At 46.5% G+C, this 20,380-nt stretch overlaps 2 long non-coding RNA genes across 3 annotated transcripts; one reads left to right on the top strand and one right to left on the bottom strand.

Annotated features, from left to right (window-relative positions):
* Positions 1-2,683: 2,683 nt before the first annotated feature.
* On the bottom strand, positions 2,684-5,425 carry LOC109735206 (uncharacterized). 2 transcript variants are annotated; one of them, XR_002226080.4, is made up of 3 exons: positions 4,563-5,425; positions 4,281-4,464; positions 2,684-3,452 (listed from the first exon to the last, which is right to left on the bottom strand). It is a non-coding gene; the product is annotated as an uncharacterized lncRNA (long non-coding RNA). The 2 variants fall into 2 exon arrangements; XR_005757544.3 differs by having other exon boundaries at positions 4,281-5,425.
* On the top strand, positions 3,448-6,027 carry LOC120965179 (uncharacterized). Its single transcript, XR_012184909.1, has 2 exons — positions 3,448-3,744; positions 5,432-6,027. It is a non-coding gene; the product is annotated as an uncharacterized lncRNA (long non-coding RNA).
* Positions 6,028-20,380: the final 14,353 nt, after the last annotated feature.

Below are 20,380 nucleotides of genomic sequence, written 5' to 3'. Positions count from 1 at the left end.
AGATGGATCTCCTCTTGGATCTGAGTATGTTACACATTATAGAAGCATTGTTGGGGGACTCCAGTATCTGACACTGACTCGCCCTGATCTTTCTTTTTCAGTTAATAAGGTCTGTCAGTTTCTTCATGCTCCTACTACTGCACATTGGACTGCTGTTAAACGCATTTTGAGGTATATTCAGGGCACAAGTAAGGTTGGTCTTACTTTCCAGCGGTCCAGCTCCACCCTTCTCAGTGCCTATTTCGATGCAGATTGGGCAGGTGATCTGGATGATAGACGCTCTACTGGTGGATTTGCTATATTTTTTGGGCCCAATCTTGTTTCTTGGAGTGCCAGAAAACAGCCTACTGTGTCCAGGTCAAGTACAGAGGCTGAATATAAAGCTCTTGCAAATGCCACTGCTGAGCTTATTTGGGTTGAAGCACTAGTTCGTGAACTTGGTGTTTCCCTTCAGGTGAAACCATGCCTATGGTGTGATAATCTTGGTGCTACCTACCTGTCTGCCAATCCAGTTTTTCATGCCCGTACAAAACACATTGAGATAGACTTCTGCTTTGTTCGCGAACGGGTTGCTCGCAAGCAACTTGATGTCAGGTTCATATCAAGCAAGGATCAGATTGCAGATGGTTTCACAAAAACATTATGTGTAAAAAAATTAGATGAGTTTAAACGTAATCTGAACCTCTCCCAGGTCTAGATTAGGGGGGGGGGGGGTATTAGAGTTATTGTACTATATGTATTGGGTATAGAGTAGTACTCTACCCCAATACGTATCCTCTTTGTATACTCCACCACGGGGGCTCTTCCCGTATATATAAACACGTAACCGGCTACCCCAAAGGGTACGTCTGTTCACCCCAAAATCAACAGTGAACTCACATGATGTGGATCTGATTGAGAGGTTTGCACGGTTGGAATTACTCGCAGTGTCATATATGGTCTCCAATTATGTTTTCGTTTTTCACTAAGAATCAGGTTCGGCAAAGACTCTTTCTGTTTCACCATTTCAAGCTCCCCTGACTGCAGCACATGTATTTTCTGCGCCCACGGCTACGACTATGGGCTCAGCCCGCAAGCCGCAACCTTCGAACAACATGGCGACTCAGCCCAACATAGCACACGGCCCACCCGTGTATTTTCTTTTCTTCCACAAGCCATGGAAAAAGCGCTAAAAAGCCAAAAGCCATGAAAAAGAGTCATTTCTTATTCGGCACTTGAAAAATGCAAGTACTTCTGTCCCATGGGTTATTAGATGCGAAAATGCTATTCTGAGCTCGAGCTCAGATGAGCTCTGTATCTTAGCCATCAGCTCCCGCTAAGATTCGCACCGTCCAATGTATATTCATTTGTATTCGAAGTTGTATATGCGCCTCCCATGGCCCACTCACCTACCTCCTTTAATGCGACATTCGTCATCCCTCCGCGAGGCAGCTCACGGTGCGCCCGTCGTGGGCCACGGCTCAGCGGTTACGCCACAAACGGCGGTCAACCGACCGGCTCATTCATTGCGCACTCCAGCCAACGGATCCATCCCTTCGCCGGAAGTCTCGTTCCCCTCCCAATCCCTACACTTATCTTTCTTCAATCTCGCCGGTAAGAACCAGATCCGGAGACGATAACTACCTCCTCTTCGTCGTCGCAGCCCGACGATAAACTGCCACTGATTCCTTGCCCCACCTGCGGCGACAAGGTGGTCACCTTCACTACCGAGCCGAGGTACGCTTCTACAAGTACCTGCCGGGGCTGAGTCGCCATGGCTTGTCCCAGCCATAGGTACTGCACCAGCCTCTAGCCGTGCACACATCCACTTCCCTTCACCAGAGATCCAGGCGCGAACACAATCTCTTGGACGGCAGCCGGGCGGGGATTCAACCAGCTCATGTACGTGCCCAACCACAGCTTCAGCAGCCGCGCCCCCTTGCGCGGCACCTCACTGCTGCTCCACGGGCAGCCAACACGGTGCTGCTTGCCGGCACCAACGTGATCCTTTTCATCGCTGTGCTGTTCTTAATTTTCCTACAGCGCAGCAGTTAGTACCGTGTACAACGGTCCTGCACTAGGGAGAGTCGTCTACTGCTTAATTATCTAATTCCAGTTTGTTGCACGGACCTGTGTAAGCCGTCATGCCCTGTACCAAGCAGCAATGACCTGTTTTGCGTCATCCCCACTGCTATTTCGTCAGGTCACTGTATGTAAGCATGGTTATCTCTGAATAATATTCAGCTGTTCCTTTTATGACAGTGGTTGGGGCATTGCATTAAACAGTGTGTGAAGCCAAAGCGAATCCACATGGGTCAGGTCGGCACCCAGGCCATCAGCGAGCCCTTTGTCGCAAGGGTGTGCGCTGCCTGATTACATATTCTAGAGCAGTGCACAATCTTGCCACTCAATGAAATTACACATGATAAAAGTTTTTAAGCGGTCCGCCACAACACCAAGGCACGAGAGATGAATGCCAGTATCATCTAGCGCTTCCTTCAGCAACAGAGCATCAGTTTCCATGTAGACCTTGCCCATTCCTAAATCTGACGCCAAGTGAAGTGCAGCTTCAGCAGCCAGCATCTCTGAATGTAATGGGTTCAGCGCCCTCCCGAGACACGACTGTGCGGTGCCTGTTTGCCACCGCTAATTCAGTTGGCTTGTTTGGTCTCTGTTCTGTACGTGAGCATTTCTAGGAAGCTTAGGCATGTGTTACAGAGAAATTATAAGTTCAGATCTACTCATACATTTGTATTTATAGTACTACAAGAAAGAAGAAAAACAAAGATACAGCCTGATGGCATGGGAAATGCATTACAGACAACTCTCCGCTGCCCCCAACTGTTATTACTGTCCGCGCCCTCCGCTGCCCCCACTGAGTAGACCCACGCCTTCATCATCACCTGCTTGATCAGCTGATCATCAGCGCCATCGTGGGCTCGCCATCCTAGTAATCCTTTACGTAGACCACGACCCTTTACTGTTAATAGGCTGCATCTCAACCATGCTTTCTAAACCAAATTAAATTATAAATCATGAAAAAGTGAAAACAAAATTTGCAAAGACATGGGAATTGACCAGTCCTGAAGTACATGGATCCTGTCAGTGAAGCTCCCAGATAAAAGGTTCAATCAACTTATAAGTAAGCTATAAGCATAACAGCTGGTTCAAGCAAACGATTGGTGCTGGCTAACCTCAGTAACAAGTTTTGCGTTATCAACAATGGATAGAAGACAAACAACAAACTGGAGGAAAAAAATACATGTTAATTCAGTTGATGATTAATTGCATCCAAAGTTTGTGTGCACTGGAAGAATGTTTGTATAGGTGAGAGTATAGAATTCACACAGTACGATCCTATTTAAACACTAAAATATATTACATATATAGACATCACTTACAAGGCATACATACTCACTGAGAGTGATCTTCATACTCTTCCCCTTCAAGCTTTTGATAATCTTCTTCCTATCCTGAAATGCATTACCGTGTTAAATGGCAAAAGCACATTGGAAATAAGCAAGAAGGAAAATACTACTGAAAATGCACCGTGAGGAGGCTCCAATGTGCTTTTGCCATTTAACACGGTAAGCAAGAAGGAAATAAGCAAACTTAGTCAGATTTACACATAGTTTGAGAGGATGAGCATTGTGCACATTGGAAATAAGCAAGGAAAATACTACTGAATACGCAGCAAGCTCTAGATCCACGGAGTAGGGAACCGCTGGACCGTTCTTGCCGGACCAGCTATCGCTGGCTTTCCAGGTGCGTCGTGTGTACCTACATTTACATTGCGTCTGCTGCATTCTGTTTCGCAAATTCATAGATTCAGTCTTTCAGTTCATATATTCCTAGGTTCATAGATTCGAAGATTCAATCTTTACAATCAGCGGTACTTCTAGATTCACATATTCGAAGATTCAATCTCTACAATCAGCAGCACTTCTAGATTCACATTTCAACGGATTTTCTAGGGAACTATCTATCCACCGGGTTCCATTTTTGCCCACATCCATACTTTGGCAGACTGTATTTCTTACTCCAGTCAGTACAGCAGCAGAAGCATACTAAGATAATCGCATGATCTTGCTGAAAGTCAGTACAGCTTTCCAGTTTACTCAGTGGCTGGCCTTCCTGCTAGTTACTGCAGTAAGGCACTCCTAGCATGACCTCTCTGAATTGAGCAAGCAGACTGCGAATGAATCCTACAGGCTCTAACTGTACTATTTCTTCAGTCATGCCAACTATTTTATTCAGAAATCGCTGCATGTTCGATGGGGTAAAGTTGTTTGTTCACTAACCTCTGGTTCCATCCGGGCGCCTGAGGATCCATCCTCTCTGTTGACAGCTCCGATGTCGGCGGTGACCTCTCCCTTCCCTCCGCCGCGAAGATCTGCTCTTCACCGCTGTCTGCCGCGGCGCCGTTGGCCCTGCCACAACTTGGCCTTTCGCACGCACAGGGGCGGGGACCAAACTCTTCCCCACCTCCTCAAGCAATGCGGGAGAAAGGGATCCTCTCAGTCAACCAAGCCGACCCTCTACAAATGGAGATGCGCCCGTCCAAAACCAAAAGATCAACGTACCAGCCAATCGGTTGCATCAGAAGCTTCACGGTGCCCCGCCGCCGGCGGTCCAGACCACTATCCCGCACTCCTCATCAGCTACCAAATGACCCTTGGGGAAGAAGACTCTCGCCCCTGCATTCAATTCGTCTCAGACGGAAAGCGAACGGATCAGACGGGGAGCCGCGATTCTGATCCACGGCTCACCTCGCCGCCGTTCACCTTTGTGTTAAAACTAGCCATTCTATTCCATCTCCATGGCCCACCACCTACCCCTGTGGTGTACATATTTGCAAACAGTGCCCAATTTCTGGCAGCCCACGACCACGCAAATAAAGAAATGGCCCAGATCCAGAAGCACTGACCGACTCTGCAGATATCGAGCGCATATGTGCTCGGGACTAGTTACTCCACGTTCTATTAGATGCCACTTCATTCCAGATATGTTCCAGTATTTTAGATCGCTCTGGTACATTCTGGATAGTCATGTTCCAAGGTAGAAAGTTCCTTATAATTTCATTGCTGAGTTTTTTTCTCTCTCGATGGTTCCTTGCGAGAATGAAAAACAATTTGCACAAGTTACACATATCATGTACACAGAAGAGATCGTGCATGACAACCTATAATGCAAGATGGGTAACTGCTAAACTTCCGTGTAAACCTCCCCATGTCACTGTCATTGTTTGAAATGCTCTGTAGTTCTTTATGTTTATTGTCAGAACAAACAACAATTTGAACAAGTGGAACTGTTAGCGTATGTTTTTTTGCAGCTTCACATGTTATCAAATCTTTTTTAACATATTTTTTGAAAGCTTTGATCTTCCTCAGTTCATCACAAGTTGTGAAATTAAAGAATTGCATTCAAGAAAAACCTCTTTTCGATGGTGCAGACAATGTCCATGGAAGGAGACATGGAGGGAAGGATGACATGGAGCGAAGTTGCTAAAACATTCAAGCTCTACACCGGCTGAAGCGCAACACCTCTAGCGCCAGCGGCGCCACCACCACCACCACCTGCTGCTGTGAGGCAGGGCAGTATGAAGGCCAAGAATTGAAAAATTGCAGAGAAAACCTCAACTACAAATGCCCAGACGGCGAGGTGGCCTCTTGTAGGTCCGGCGCCGCCTCCTCCGGCCCCGGCCCCCTGCTCTAGATCTTGCTGATGTTTGCGACAACATCAGTTGCGGCATAGCACTCCCAAGACAAAGCCAACGCCCCCGCCAATGCAATGGCGGAGCTAGACGTAATCTATCAGGGGTGGGCCATACCTGCTCTGAAGATGGTTAGGTGGATAAAGACTACGGACGCCGGATGGAAATATCTCGACATACTCTGCCTGCTCTCTTGTTGCATTCCGTAGCCAGCAAAATGAGCTTGTAGTATTCAAGATTTTTCTTTCAAGTGCTAGTAATATTTTGGTAAATTAGTGCTGCTCGTATTTTGACCAAGCCAGCGTGACATGATTATAAATTTATAATCTTGACGACCACTTGTGTGATTTGCATGGACATGGCGTGCAGCTGTGCTTTCAGATGAGGCATCTTCCTCCACTGTCTAACGAACTTCCGTGCCTAAATGACTAAGGGCGACTCCAACCGGCCGACTCATTTCGTCAGTATGTCCGTTTGGGTCCACGAGGATAAAAATCACGGCCCTACGCGCAAACACAAACACATATTTTGTTCGTTACGTGTCCGCGTAGACATAGATCCGCCCTAAAATTATGTCGAATTTGCATTCACACGGACACAAAACAAACACGCCGTGTGTCCGCTTCGCGTCCGGCTCGGGTCTGCACGTTGGTCACCCAACCACCCTCCACTGGTCCTCCTTAATTCCACGTGTGCGAGTGGGCCTGCACGTCAACCACCCAACCCCCTCCCCGCACGTCCTTTTTAACGCCATGCCTGCGGTGGGGGGCCGCCCGGTCCACTTCCTTTAACTAATCCTCTTCTTCCCCTTGTCCCCCAGTCGTCCGATATCCAGTCCTAGCCACTGCCCACCGGTGAAACAATGTCGTGGAAGTGGATCCTCGGGAAGGCCGGGAAGCACGATGACGAGGCCGGCTCCTCCTCACCCTAACGCCACCTGTGGCCCCACAACAACGGCCACAACTAGATTTAGGTTTTATACATGTCTTTTTTAGTTTAATTAATGTAAAATCTGTGGGACTTTTGATGGCAATGTAAATACTTTAATTTGAAAATGTTGCTAAATCCGAGATGCGTCCGCCGCATTTGGCACACTTACGGGCCGCCGGACAAGATCGGACGGTGGTGTCCGTCTAGCTGACCCAAACGGATAAAAAACCCAACACATTGTGTGTCTATTTGGATCGGCCGGTTGGAGTTGCCCCAATATCATTGCACAGTTCAAACAACTTTGTGGTACGTTAATATGTAATGAAAAATGCAAGCACTTCTCTCCCATGGGTTATTAGATGCCACTTCATTCCAGATATGTTCCAGTATTTTAGATCGCTCTGGTACATTCTGGATTGTCATGTTCCAGGGTAGAAAGTTACTTATGTTTCCTTGCTGAGTTTTTCTCTCTGGATGGTTCCTTGCGAGGATGAAAAACAATTTGTACAAGTTACACAGATCATGTACACAGAAGAGATCCTGCGTGGCAACCTATAATGCAAGACATCTCATTGCTAAACTTCGGTGTAAATTAAAACCTCCCCATGTCACTGTCATTGTTTGAAATGCTCTGTAGTTCTTTATGCTTATTGTTGGAACAAACAACAATTTGAATAAGTGGATCTGTTGGCATGTGTTTTTTTTTGCAGCTTCACATGTTATCAAGTCTTTTTCCCCATATTTTTTGAAAGCTTTGATCTGCCTCAGTTCATCACGAGTTGCGAAAAGAATTCCATTCAAGAAAAACCTCTTTTCGATGGTGCAGACAATCAGTGGCATAGCTGCAGGGTGAATAGGGTGGTCCATGGACCATCCTGTAAATCAGATTAGTATTTCACTATATTTGTAAAATAAAACTACTAAGCCGTAGTGCATGCTCAAGGCTCAAGCCCCAAATGCACCATTGCACGATCTGACTACTAGCTTCTTCGTTTCCTTCATACGTTCTACATACACGCCCCCTGTCCTTGTATGCTAAAGGATGGTCTTGATGAATCGAAGTCTACAACCCACACATAGCAACGGCGAACCCTAGCATACAACGAGACAGAAGCTAGTGACGCACGACAACTGGTAGCCATAGGACAGAGGAGTGCGCCAGCTGGCAACGCGCCCATGGGGAAGGTCAAGCCACCGAGGGAGGAACTCCACCGACTTCTCATCTCTCCAACTCAAAGTATGATTGCCATCTTCTTCAATTTAAATTATGAATTTTCCTTTAAGGCTTGAATAAGTTTAACCGTGAGTGCAAACTGAAACTTGGAATTGATAAATTAAGCCGATTGATTAATGTTTATTATGGTTTTTATTCGAATCGGCAATTGACAAAACTTTTTATAATGTAGAATTATTGCAAAAATAACTTATTGATATGTTGTTATGATAAATTATATACTAGTGTGCAGAGGAAGAGCTAGACGAAATCTGCCAACGATGGCCAAATATAGAATATAAGTTGTAAAATCGAACTTATTCATATGTTTTCTTGATAAAGTATATACTAGTATGCAGTGGCGGAGCTAGATGCAATCTATAAGGGGAGGGCCAAAGACAGAATATGAGTGTTGGGAGTAGGGAAAAAAAGCTCATTCCCATAAAAATTATTCATAAATAAGTTCAAACCGGGCGGGCGGGGGCACTGGCCCCCTCAGCTTAACACGTAGCTCCACCTTTGCTAGTATGTTGGTATGTTGTATTTGTGGTGTAAATATTTTTTAATATTAATTGGACCACCCTAACCCGAAATCTTGACTACGACACTGCAAACAATGCCCATGAAAGGAGATATAAAGGGAAGGATGACATGGAGCGAAGTTGCTAAAACATTCAAGTTATACACCGGCTAAAGCGCAACAACTCCAGCGCCACCGCCACCGCCACCACCTGCTGTCGCGAGGCAGGGCAGTATGAAGGCCAAGAATTGAACAATTGCAGAGAAAACCTCAACTACAGATGCACAGACGACGAGGTGGCCTCATGCAGCTCCGGCGCCGCCTCCTCCAGTCCTGGCCCCGATGCAATGCTTTAGATCTTGCTGATGTCTGCAATGGCAGCAGTAGCAACATAGCAGTCCCAAGACAAAGCCAACACCCCCACCAGTGTCGAGGTTGACCCAGATAGCTTGTGTCTTATTCTTCGGTCTCGGCGATGGCATTGCTGTATCCGGAAAGGTCGGCGGCGGTGGTGCGAAGGCGCCCGACAAGCTTGGAGGCGGGGCGGGGCGACATAGGTGGTCCTCCGAGGCGGTGGTGGGACGGAGACGGCCACACTCGGAGGCGGTGGGGGCAGTGGCGTACCTGCGGGGTGGATAGGTGGTCCATGGAATAAGTTCAAACCGGGAGGGGGGGCATTGGTCCCCTCAGCTTAACACATAGCTCCGCCTCTGCTAGTATGTTGGTATGCTGTATTTGTGGTGTAAATATTTTTTTAATATTAATTGGACCACCCTGACACGAAATATTGGCTACACCATTGGCGGGGGGCGGAGACGGCCATGCCCGGAGGCGCAACCACCATGGGGATCGCCCTCGCCGACGGCGGCGGTGGGACCAGCTGGGCCCTAGCTGGCCCGGCGAGGAGGAAGAGGGTGACGAGGAGGAGATCCTTCATGGTGGTGGTGGTGGGGGCAGTGGCGTAGCTGCGGGGTGGATAGGGTGGTCCATGGAATACGTTCAAACCGGGCGGGGGGGGGGGGGTGGGGGGGCATTGGTCCCCTCAGCTTAACACATAGCTCCACCTCTGCTAGTATGTTGGTATGCTGTATTTGTGGTGTAAATATTTTTTAAATATTAATTGGACCACCCGGACACGAAATATTGGCTACACCACTGGCGGGGGGCAGAGACGGCCATGCCCGGAGGAGGTGGAGGCGCAGCCACCATGGGGATCTCCCTCGCCGACGGCGGCGGTGGGACCAGCTGCGCCCTAGCTGGCCCGGCGAAGAGGAAGAGGGTGACGAGGAGGAGATCCTTCATGGTGGTGGTGGTGGTGGAAGAGAGACAGTGAATGGGAAGAGCGAGACGGAACTAGGGAACCTGCTACTCCTATATACAAGTCCTGGTCTCTGCGGCTCAAAAAAAGTCCTGGTTTCAGGGGTAGGCTGGCAAACGTACCCTAGCGTAACTTTCACTTAGACAGTTTGGTGTTATGGAAAGCGCCGTTTATTCATTCGCAGTACACATTGCAATACATATATCAATATATCAAGCTCTTTCTTGCAATATAACCCCCCTCCCCACAGTTTATCTGCTATATAACCTCATAGGTGGTTTCCTGCTTTTCTTGTGTTATTGAATGTTCCAACATCACTAGTGTAGTTTTCATCATTGCTGAGCCATGATGCATCTCCATCATGAAGCGTATGGAATTATGTAGGACACAACATGTCATTGATATGTCAACTTGTTTGTCGGGAGAATAGTGTATAACAACTCTCAGAACTGGAAATCTCTTTTTCACCATGCCAATAATTCTCTCTACATGATTCCGTAGTTGTGCATGGCGAAGGTTAAATAGTTCCCTACGATTACGTGGCCTTTGACGTACTTGTACTTGTTCTTGCAAATGGTATCTAGTTCCATGGTATGGGGCAAGAAATTGTGGTGTGTTTGCATAACCCGCATCTACAAGATCATATTTACCATGAGGTACTTGAAATCCATGGTTAAGTGCATCTTGGAGAACCCTTGTATCTGTGGCTGATCCCTCCCAGCCAGGATGTACATGCACAAACCTTAAATCAAAGTCACATGCAACCATAACATTTTGTGTGTGATTGTTTGCTTTCTGTTTCGATATGGCTCTTGTTCATGCGGTGAGAGAGTCACTGGAATATGTGTACCATCAATAGTACCAATAAAGTTCTGTATTCATATGATATTCATGAGATTTTATTTTGAATAAAACTTCAAACAATCATATTACATTTTACCAATACAAAGTCAGAAAAGATATGAAAATCTATTATTACATTGAAGTAGGATAGAAGTCTGATCTCCTCAAGACTGGATGTGGTCGAACAGAAGGTGGACGTATATAGATGGTTGTAAGCTTTCTAATTGCGTTTAGTACATCTCCAAAGTGTCGACTGATGGTTTGTCCACCGTGTTGGAGCCGATCTTGCAAGGTTTCGTTACTAGCATTTTTTTGCTATTGCATATAAAAATATTGCAACCTTTTCTTCAGGGAGACTATTGTTGAATCCTCAAGTATTTCATTCTCACGCGGCTTCTCAACTAGAACATGAAAAATGTACGCCTCCACTTTGAAATGCCTTTTACATAAGCTTTCATGCCCAGTTAAGATTTCCTGGACATCAGCAGCTCCTGTAAGACTAGATGTATGCATTGGTTTTTTCTCTCTTCCTTCTTCCATGGTAGGGAGGACAAATAGCATGAATTCGTCTTCCATTTGTGACCCCCGTGATAGCTTGGATCCATTGAAGTGTGTGGAAATCGGCAAGAAATGCTGAAAGTATATGTATGTGAAAGCTGAATAAAACTGTTGCTTATTGATGATTTGGTGCGGCATACAAGAGTATATAAGAGGGTACAAACCGACTTGGGGTAGGGGTACAAAACTGACTTGGACTAGAAGTCGTATACCATAATGACTACTCTAACATCCCCCCCGCAGTATCAACGGCAGGCTCGACGACGTTGAGACTGAAACAGATATCTTGAAACGACTTAGTAGGCAGTGCCTTGGTGAAAATGTCAGCAAACTGAGCCGTAGAGGGAACATGAAGCACCCGAACCTGACCAAGAGCAACCTTTTCACGAACAAAATGAATATCAATCTCAATATGCTTTGTGCGTCGGTGTTGAACTGGATTGCTGGTCATGTAGACTGCTGATATGTTGTCACAGTAGACAATAGTGGCCTGCTCAATAGGCCTGTGTAGCTCGGAGAGTAACTGCCGAATCCAGATTGTATCTGCAACGGCATGTGCCACAGCGCGATACTCAGCCTCGGCCGACGAACGTGAGACTGTAACCTGTCTTTTCGAAGACCAAGAAATCAAATTGTTACCAAGAAAAACACAAAAACCGGAAGTGGACCTTCGAGTGTCAGGACAACCAGCCCAGTCTGCATCAGAGTATGCGGTAAGCGAGTTTGGAGAAGAATTATTGAGGTGGAGACCATGATTGAGAGTTCCTTTTAAATACCGAAGAATGCGTTTAACATGATTATAGTGAGGAACCCGGGGATCATGCATATAGAGACATGCTTGTTGAACAGCAAAAGAGATTTCAGGACGAGTAATGGTGAGATATTGGAGAGCACCTGTTAGGCTACGATAGAGAGTAGGATCGGAAAAGGGTTCACCGGTAGCCGAAAGTTTAAAACTAGTATCGACAGGAGTGCGAGATGATTGACAGTCAAGCATACCAGCACGATTAAGAAGATCAAGAATATACTGGTGTTGGGAAAGAAAAAGGCTGGAGGAATCTCGAACAACAGCAATGCCTAAGAAATGATGAAGGAGTCCTAGGCCAGTCATAGAAAATTCAGATCTAAGAAGAGAGACAATATGATCTAAGAACTTTTGAGAGGAGGCGGTAAGAATGATATCATCTACATAGAGAAGTAAATAGGCAGTGTCAGAAGTTTGATGATACACAAAAAGAGAGGTGTCGGAGAGAGATGGAGTGAAGCCTATTGTTTGAATGAAGGAGGAGAAGCGTTGAAACCAAGCTCGTGGGGCCTGTTTAAGACCGTAGAGGGATTTCTGAAGAAGACATACATGAGTTGGAAAGGATGGATTTTCAAAACCCAGAGGTTGCTGGCAGTAGACAGTTTCTTGAAGGGAACCATGGAGGAAAGCATTTTTAACATCAAGTTAGTGAATGGGCCATGAAGAGGAGACAGCAACACTAAGAACGGTGCGAATGGTGCTAGGTTTAACAACAGGAGAGAAGGTTTCTTCGTAATCAATTCCTTGTTGCTGAGAAAAGCCACGACAAACCCACCTGGCTTTATATCGTGAGAGGCTCCCATCGGAGTGGAACTTTAGGCGAAAAATCCATTTGCCAGAAACAATATTTGTATTGGGAGGACGAGGAACAAGTTGCCAGGTGTTGTTTTGAAGTAAAGCATTATATTCTTCTTGCATGGCAGCGGCCCAATTGGGATCAAGTAGAGCAGTTTTGTAATTCTTTGAAAGAGAAGTGAGAGATACGAAGGTATGAAGGTTTAGGCGGTCTTGGGGTTGATGAAATCCTGATTTGGCCCTAGTACGCATGCGATGATCATTAATCGGGGCTGCTGTAGGAATAGCACGGGGGGGGGGGGGGGGGGTAAGGTGGGTACTGGTGAGTCCGGCGCAGCGGAAGAGTCGGACAAAGGAGTAGGGCTGGGTGGTGGAGTGGGAGCAGGGCTGGGTGGTGGAGTGGGAGTAGGGGCCGGGGGTGTTGGGGAGGGAGCAGGGGTCAGGGGTGTTGGGGACGTCTCGGGTGGGGTGAGTGTATGGTTGGGATTGGCTATGGTGGGTGTTAATGGTGGTGGTGATAAGTTGTGTTCGGCAGGTAGGGGAGTATATAGTTGGAAAGGACGGGGAGAGGGGGTGTTTGCGGAGTTAGTGGTGTTGGATGGTGTAGTAGTGCGTTGTGAGAAAGGAAAAATGTGCTCAGCAAAAGTGACATGACGAGAGACATGAACGTGTCCGGTGTGAAGGTCGAGACAGCGATAGCCTTTGTGCTCGTCAGAGAAGCCGAGAAAAGCACATGGGATAGAGCGTGGTGACAATTTATTTGCAGAAGTGGCGTAGGCATTGGGAAAACAGAGACAGCCGAAAACACGAACCGCGGAGTAGTCGGGGTGGGAAAGAAAGAGGGAATAATAGGGAGTAGTGTTGGGTTTAGTTTTAGAAGGTCGAATATTTAGAAGGAAGGTGGTCATGTGTAGGGCTTCAGCCCAAAACTTGGGAGGCATAGATGATTGAATGAGGAGAGTGCGAACTATATCATTGAGGGTGCGAAGAGAGCGTTCTGCTTTACCATTTTGAGGGGAGGTGTAGGGACATGAGAACCTAAGCAGGATGCCATGTTGTAAGAAGAAAGTACGATTTTTAATGTTATCAAACTCGCGACCATTGCCACATTGGATAAAGCGAATTGGGAGGAAGAAGTGAACAGACACATAGCGTTGAAAATTAAGGAAAAGAGAATGGACCTCGGATTTGTTGCATAGAGGAAAAGTCCAGACAAAGTGGGTGAAATCATCTAGGATAACAAGGTAGTATTTAAAACCCGAAACACTTGCAATGGGAGAGGTCCATAAATCACAATGTATTAATTCAAAGGGATAAGTGCTACAAGAACTAGAGGAACTAAAGGGAAGACACACATGTTTGCCTAATTGACAAGACTCGCAAAACACAGAATTATGAGAGTCCCTATTACATGGTATGGTAAATTCACTAAGCATAGAAGCTAAGACGGCGGGGTTGGGATGGCCCAGGCGACGATGCCAGAGATCGACGGAGGCCAGCATGGATGTTGGAGGGGTGGCGGCAGGAACTCCATTAAGATAATAAAGATCACCGGAGCTATTGAAGCGAGCGATCTCGGCCTTGGTCAGGTAATCCTTCACAGATAAACCAAAAGGGTCAAATTCAGCCGAAACTAGATTGTCGCAAGTAAATTGGCGAATAGAGATAAGATTTTTAATGAGGGCGGGTGCAACTAGAACATCGCGAAGTAAAAGAGGTTTGGTGGAAGAGGGAAGTTGAGCCTGACCAACACAATATATAGGAATAGATGATCCATCTCCAAGGATAATGGAAGGGAAAGGAGATTTAGTGCAAGAAGATAACCAATTACTAGATGCAGACATAGGACTAGAGGCCCCTGAATCAAAGATCCAATCCGTACCTGAGTTTCCTTGTGCAGCAAAGTTATTCATGGCCTGGAGAAAGGCAGCTTGATCCCAGCTCGGCGTCGCAGGTGAGGGTGGCGTCGGAAGCAGTGCCGGCGGATACGATGGTGAAGGTAGTAGGGCCGGCTGGGGAGTGTAGTAGGCATTGGCCGGCTGTGGTGGGGTTGGCGTCGGGAGCAGGGCCGGCTGAGGTGTGTAGTAGGCGCCGCCGTCGGTGGTGTAATGACCATAAGGAGCATACGTCGGGCGGCGTGATAGGCATTGGCCGGCTGTCGGGGGTTGAGAACCCCGGGAGCACCAGTAGGCGGCCGAAGGCCGGGTTGCCAGGCACCTGAGTATGCCGGCGGAGCACCGAGAGTGGACGGAGCGGACCAGGGCATGGGCCATGCTTGAACAAGCCCCGTCCAAGGATCATGAGGAGGCCGCCATGCAACCACAGATGGAGCACTGGTGGGTGGTGCAGGACTCGGTGCTGGTGATGTCGTAGGCGGAACCGAACGAGTCGACGACGGCCTGTAGATAGGGTTTTTGCCGCGGTAGTTCGGACTAGGACGCCAGCCTGGGGGCGGTTGAACAGATGACGATGCGGACAGCCCGGCGGCAGGAGCCGGCATGGAAGGCGGCGCTGGTGTAGACGACAGAGGAGGACGAGCCGCAGCATGAAAGACCTTGGGGCAAGAGTCCTTGCGAGCTTGTGTTTCCGCCGCGAGTTGTAGCAAGGAACGAACTTCAGCGAAGGTAGGAGGGGGCCGTATCATCGGTATGAACGAGGCTTGCTTGTCAAAGTCTTCGCTGAGGCCGACGACGACCATATTGATTAGCTGTGAGTCGCTAACTGTATCGCCGAGTTCGCGGAGCTCATCACCAATGGTCTTAACGCGCTGGCAGAACAGGTTCACCGGGGCATCTCCTTGCACCATATTGCGAAGCTCGGTGTGGAGAGCGTTTTTCCGAGCGTCGGTGTTGCTTTGCAAGAGCTGACGGAGGGAGTGCCAGATGTTGGCAGCGGTGGCGCTGTCGTGATCGAGCATGTTGAAGATCTCGGTGGTGATGCGGGTGTAGAACCACTGGACGATCGCGAGATCGTCTTTCAACCATTGTGGATCGTCGGGGCGGGGAAGACAGTTGGCGGCGACATGCGAGCGCAGGTTGCAGCGGCCGAGGTGGAGATCGAAGAGATGTCTCCAATGGTAGTAGTTGTGGGCAGCGAGATCAAGAACTATGGGGATGTAGGGGCTGACGTCGGAGATTGTGTCAGCAAGAGATATTGGTGCGGCGAGGATGGGTGCAGGGTAGTTTTGTGGAGCTATGGTGAGGGCCGAGAGAGAAGCGGCCGCGGCGTTGGCAGCCTTGGCGATGAGTGCGGCCCGGCGCTCGAAGTAGCCGGGCGGCGGCGGCGGCGGCGGCGGCGGCGTTGGCGGAGCCATACCCTAAACCCTGGGACCGGTATCTGATACCATGAAAACTGAATAAAACTGTTGCTTATTGATAATTTGGTGCGGCATATAAGAGTATATAAGAGGGTACAAACCGACTTGGGGTAGGGGTACAAAACTGACTTGGATTAGAAGTCGTATACCATGATGACTACTCTAATAGTATGTTCTATCCGTGAGATGTGTCAACAAAGGAAATATGGAGCTATATGATATTGTCAATGCATATGTACTAACCTGTTGTTTATGTCCCTTAAAAAAAACTGTTGTTTATGTTATCCCGGCTGTTGTTGTCCGTGCTAGAAGCTGCTGGAGGGGGCCCTTCTTTGGTTAGCTAACCACAAACTGAAGATGAGCTGTGTGTATTTTGAACTTCATAATCAGGTGATATATAAGGAGAGATGCCTACAAGCGTGAGTGTAATGGCTAGTTGCTTCAAGGCAATCAACGGCTAGTTGCTTCAAATTAGAAAACTATTTTTTTATGTTTCCTATGTGTGTTTCTATCCTGAGAACCAAAGGGCATTTAATTTCCTATTCCAGTGATTTAAGCACTCACAGGATTTACGATGCATGCACCTCATTTCTTATACTTTTTCTATCATATGAACCAAAGAGGGTTGGTGATTGAGGACGCGGTCGTTGATGCGAGCATGCGACGGGAGAGGACAGAGGAGCGCAGGAGAAGAATGGACGGGAGGGTCGGGAGTTCGCGACGGCGACCTGTGCACCTCGCCACCTCCCGTCGAGCACCAACGGGAGAGCGCGAGAGAGAGGCGACACGGCGGAGCACGACAGCTGCGGCCCTGCTCCAGTCAGGAGTCGTTTTTCGCCAAGAGACGCCCCCCGAGCGCCTGCGGTCCGCGTCACTTGGCTCTGGCCCGTCTAGAACTGAGAAAAATCTGATGCGCCGTATATCTGAACTTCTTTCTCGCGTGGAGACAATGGCGAGACAGAGATCGAGGATTACGGGGCTAGCCCAAGGAGACTGTAATACTGTGTTCTTTCACGCCAAAGCGAGGGAGCGACATCTCGGACTAATAAAATCAGATTACTAAGAAAATAGGATGGATCGACTGTAACCACAGAGTAGGTGATGGAGACACTGGCAATCGAGTTTTATAAGAACTTGTTTACTGCACAGGAAATGACATGGCCTGACAGATGGGTGCCACGAAAAATAGCTGATGATATGAATGCAGCTTATGTGCACCGGTAACTGATATGGCGATCCAACAGGCCTCTTTCATGATGCATCCACATAAATCGCCGGGTCCTGATGGCTCTACAGCGGGGTTCTATGTGAAGCATTGGAGCTTACTCAAAATTTGGTGTGCGCAGGTGGGAAAATGTCAAAAAACAAACCTTGAACTTATAGACAAAAACTAAATCAAATCTTGAAATTGTAATTTCGAAAATCAGCACACCAAACTCTCTGATCCTGATCTATTTTAAACCCCGAGGGCATTTAGCTGGTACTTACTGACGTGGTAATGGTCGTTGACTGGTTGACTGACAGTAGGACGAACCAGGCCGGCCCATTAGCGCAGTTGCGAGCGCTCTAGCTATGCTATGTTTTTCTTTTCTTTTTTCATTTTCTTCTTTTCCTTTTTCCTTGCGAGTGAAAAATAGTTTTATTCTATCATAATAGGGTTACAATCGAGAGGCATAAGATCCTCTATACATAGTGATGCTCTATGTAGCCACACCACGGTTCTACTTTCTATAAGACTATACGACATCAATCGATCTGCCATCCTATTTTGTTCATGCTTAATTTCATGGGAATAGACTCTCTTCCTTTCACAAGAAACTTGATCTCCACTACCAAATGACCATATGCCGATCTCGATTTTTTGTATGAGGCATGGAAGCTGGTTTACATTTTTCGTATTTTGTAAACTAGACGAACCTATTAGGAGCGACAAAAAATACTAGCAGCAAACAGTGATATTGAGAGGACACAGCTGCCGCACCTAGCCAATCGTCCTGAAGGCTACCAGTGATTACTAGTCAATGTGTACGTTAATTTGGAAGTATATTAAGTGCATGTGGATATTATTTGCTTGTTATTATGTGATTAGCACTATATTTGGCATGAAATTAACTGCACGCTAAACATGTTGAGCGCTCGACATTGAAGCAGTCTAGGTCGTTGGATTGACATGATTGGATGGACGAGATTAATTGGATCTGCCCCGTTTGGTCATTTTAATTGGTATAGATATATCGCGTGTCCTATAAAAGAACATAAGGAGTGTTTACATATGAAAACATTTTTTATACTTTCAAAACATTTCTTGAAAAAAAGTGTGAACAATTTTGAAATACCAAATATTTTTTAAAATGCAAATAATTTACGAAATTCCATTTTTTTAAATGTGAGACATTTAACATTTTGCCAAATACACGTTTTACATTTTGTAAAACTATACAGGCATTTTTTTGTTTAAACATTTTAGAAATTTTGTTCAGGTTTCAATATTTTTTCCCATATTTTCAAAAAATATTTATGTTTCAAATAATGTTCACATTTCCAAAATTGATACTGTTTAAAAAAATCATTTTTCAAAAGTATTCCGAATTTTTAAAAAGTATTCGCACTTTAGAAGAAATAGGAGATTTAAAAAAAAAATCAGTCCGGGCCTGTACGTTTTCAATATTTTTTTGCCATTTAAAAAATAGTTTCAAATCTCGACGCTCTAGTGAGTTTAAATTGTTTGGTCCTCTCTCATAGCAATAAGAGCTAATGGTTTCTAGGGGCTAACGGGAGGTGTTTAGCAGGTCCAGATCACAAGTTCCATTCCTCCATTGCTTCTCTTTTTTTTTTTGGTATTTTTAGTTCTGTGTTACGGGAAAAAAATTGCTTCATGTCTGTTGGGCCAGCCCAACCGCGCCCGCAATCAACAATCCCGGATTGGACCTGCCACGCCAACAATTCCTATTTGGGAACACTTTAAGATTCAAAATAAATCGGGATCAAAGAGTTCGGTGTGCTGATTTCCGGGATAGAAAGTTTAGGGTTTGATTTAGCTTTCGTAAGTTCAAGGTTCGTTTTGGATTTTTTTTTCGTGTAGCCATGAGAGAATTTCTAAATGGGCGAGAGATGTCGGCCCTCGCCCTGACGTAGGCCTGTGCATGGAGCCCGACAGCTGGGTCAGGTTTGGGCTCCATTTTCTCGCCTGAAGCCTTGCCCGAAAAACACCCAAAATGGTCATATATATTTATTCAAAATATAGGTATAATAAATTGATATAATATAATATGATTATGGGTAATTTAATTAAAAATGTCACGGTTCATGTGCTTCGGGCCTGGCCGGGTTCGGTTTGATATTTTTTTCTTCGGGTTTTGCCAAGCCTGACCCGAACCCGACCCGTCCTGTGAAATGGTCAGGTTTACCCTGACGCCGCCTTGCTCCACCACACCGGGAGGCGCAGCAGCCGGGACGGCCTGGACCTGACGTACGACGCCACGGCCCCGAACCTCGCGGACACGACGCCACTGCATCAGACCTCGCGGGACACCACGTCCTGGGACAGCAGCTCGATACAGCAAATCTGGTAATGCAAATCTTCAGGGCTTTTAGGCTAGCGCATCGACAATGACATGCATGAGGGAATCAAGGAATTGAGGACGTCAATTAGCCAATCTTCCTCTTCCTATTATCCTGAGACATGCATACACTAACATCCAGCCTCTTTGTGTTAATTTTTTCTCAAGTCGTATACTGTACTTGTGCTTGTCCAGAATTATGTTAACATGGCATATGATCAAACCGCTCAAAACTGAGCACGTTACTTGCCAAATAATCACTTTGAACAGATAATTGTTGACCCTCAATCCCAAAAACATATATGCTCATCCTGTATCGAGAATCTTGCAAGCAGATCGGATCATAATATCTCTGTACCATCATACTACTAAAATCTCAGTTCCAGTGTTCATTTTCCAGCAAACCAGTGACATCATTGTACTAGAAAGACCACAAAAATCTATTTGCATCCTTTGCCATGTGTATAACTATATGTGGTGTCTATCATATTTATGAAGGAAGTTGATCTGCTGAATCTTGTCGGGGATACCGTGGTGAAATGCAACAACAACGATAATTGTTTGCTTTTTCAGGTTCGTTTTTTTTGCTTTGCTGCAACTGCAAGCTTATGTTATGGATATAGTTGATCATGGATTTGTCACACAGTTTGGTAGTGGTATAGGTGTCATTTTCTTCAGTTCCACAATATCCTTCAGTGTTCAGAGTTTAGTGTTCAGTCAATCCTGGTGGGTTTTTTCTTGTCTTTGTGAGACGGTAACGGGTTTGCAAGCGGCCTGTTAGGGACAGGCTGAGTGCAAACAATCTCTTAAAGGTCCAAGAGGGAGAGTTA

Source organism: Aegilops tauschii, chromosome 5 (assembly GCF_002575655.3).
Source record: "Aegilops tauschii subsp. strangulata cultivar AL8/78 chromosome 5, Aet v6.0, whole genome shotgun sequence".
Taxonomy (NCBI): Eukaryota; Viridiplantae; Streptophyta; class Magnoliopsida; order Poales; family Poaceae; genus Aegilops; species Aegilops tauschii.
Note: the sequence above shows the minus strand (reverse complement) of the source record. Positions and strands in the feature narration are given on the sequence as shown.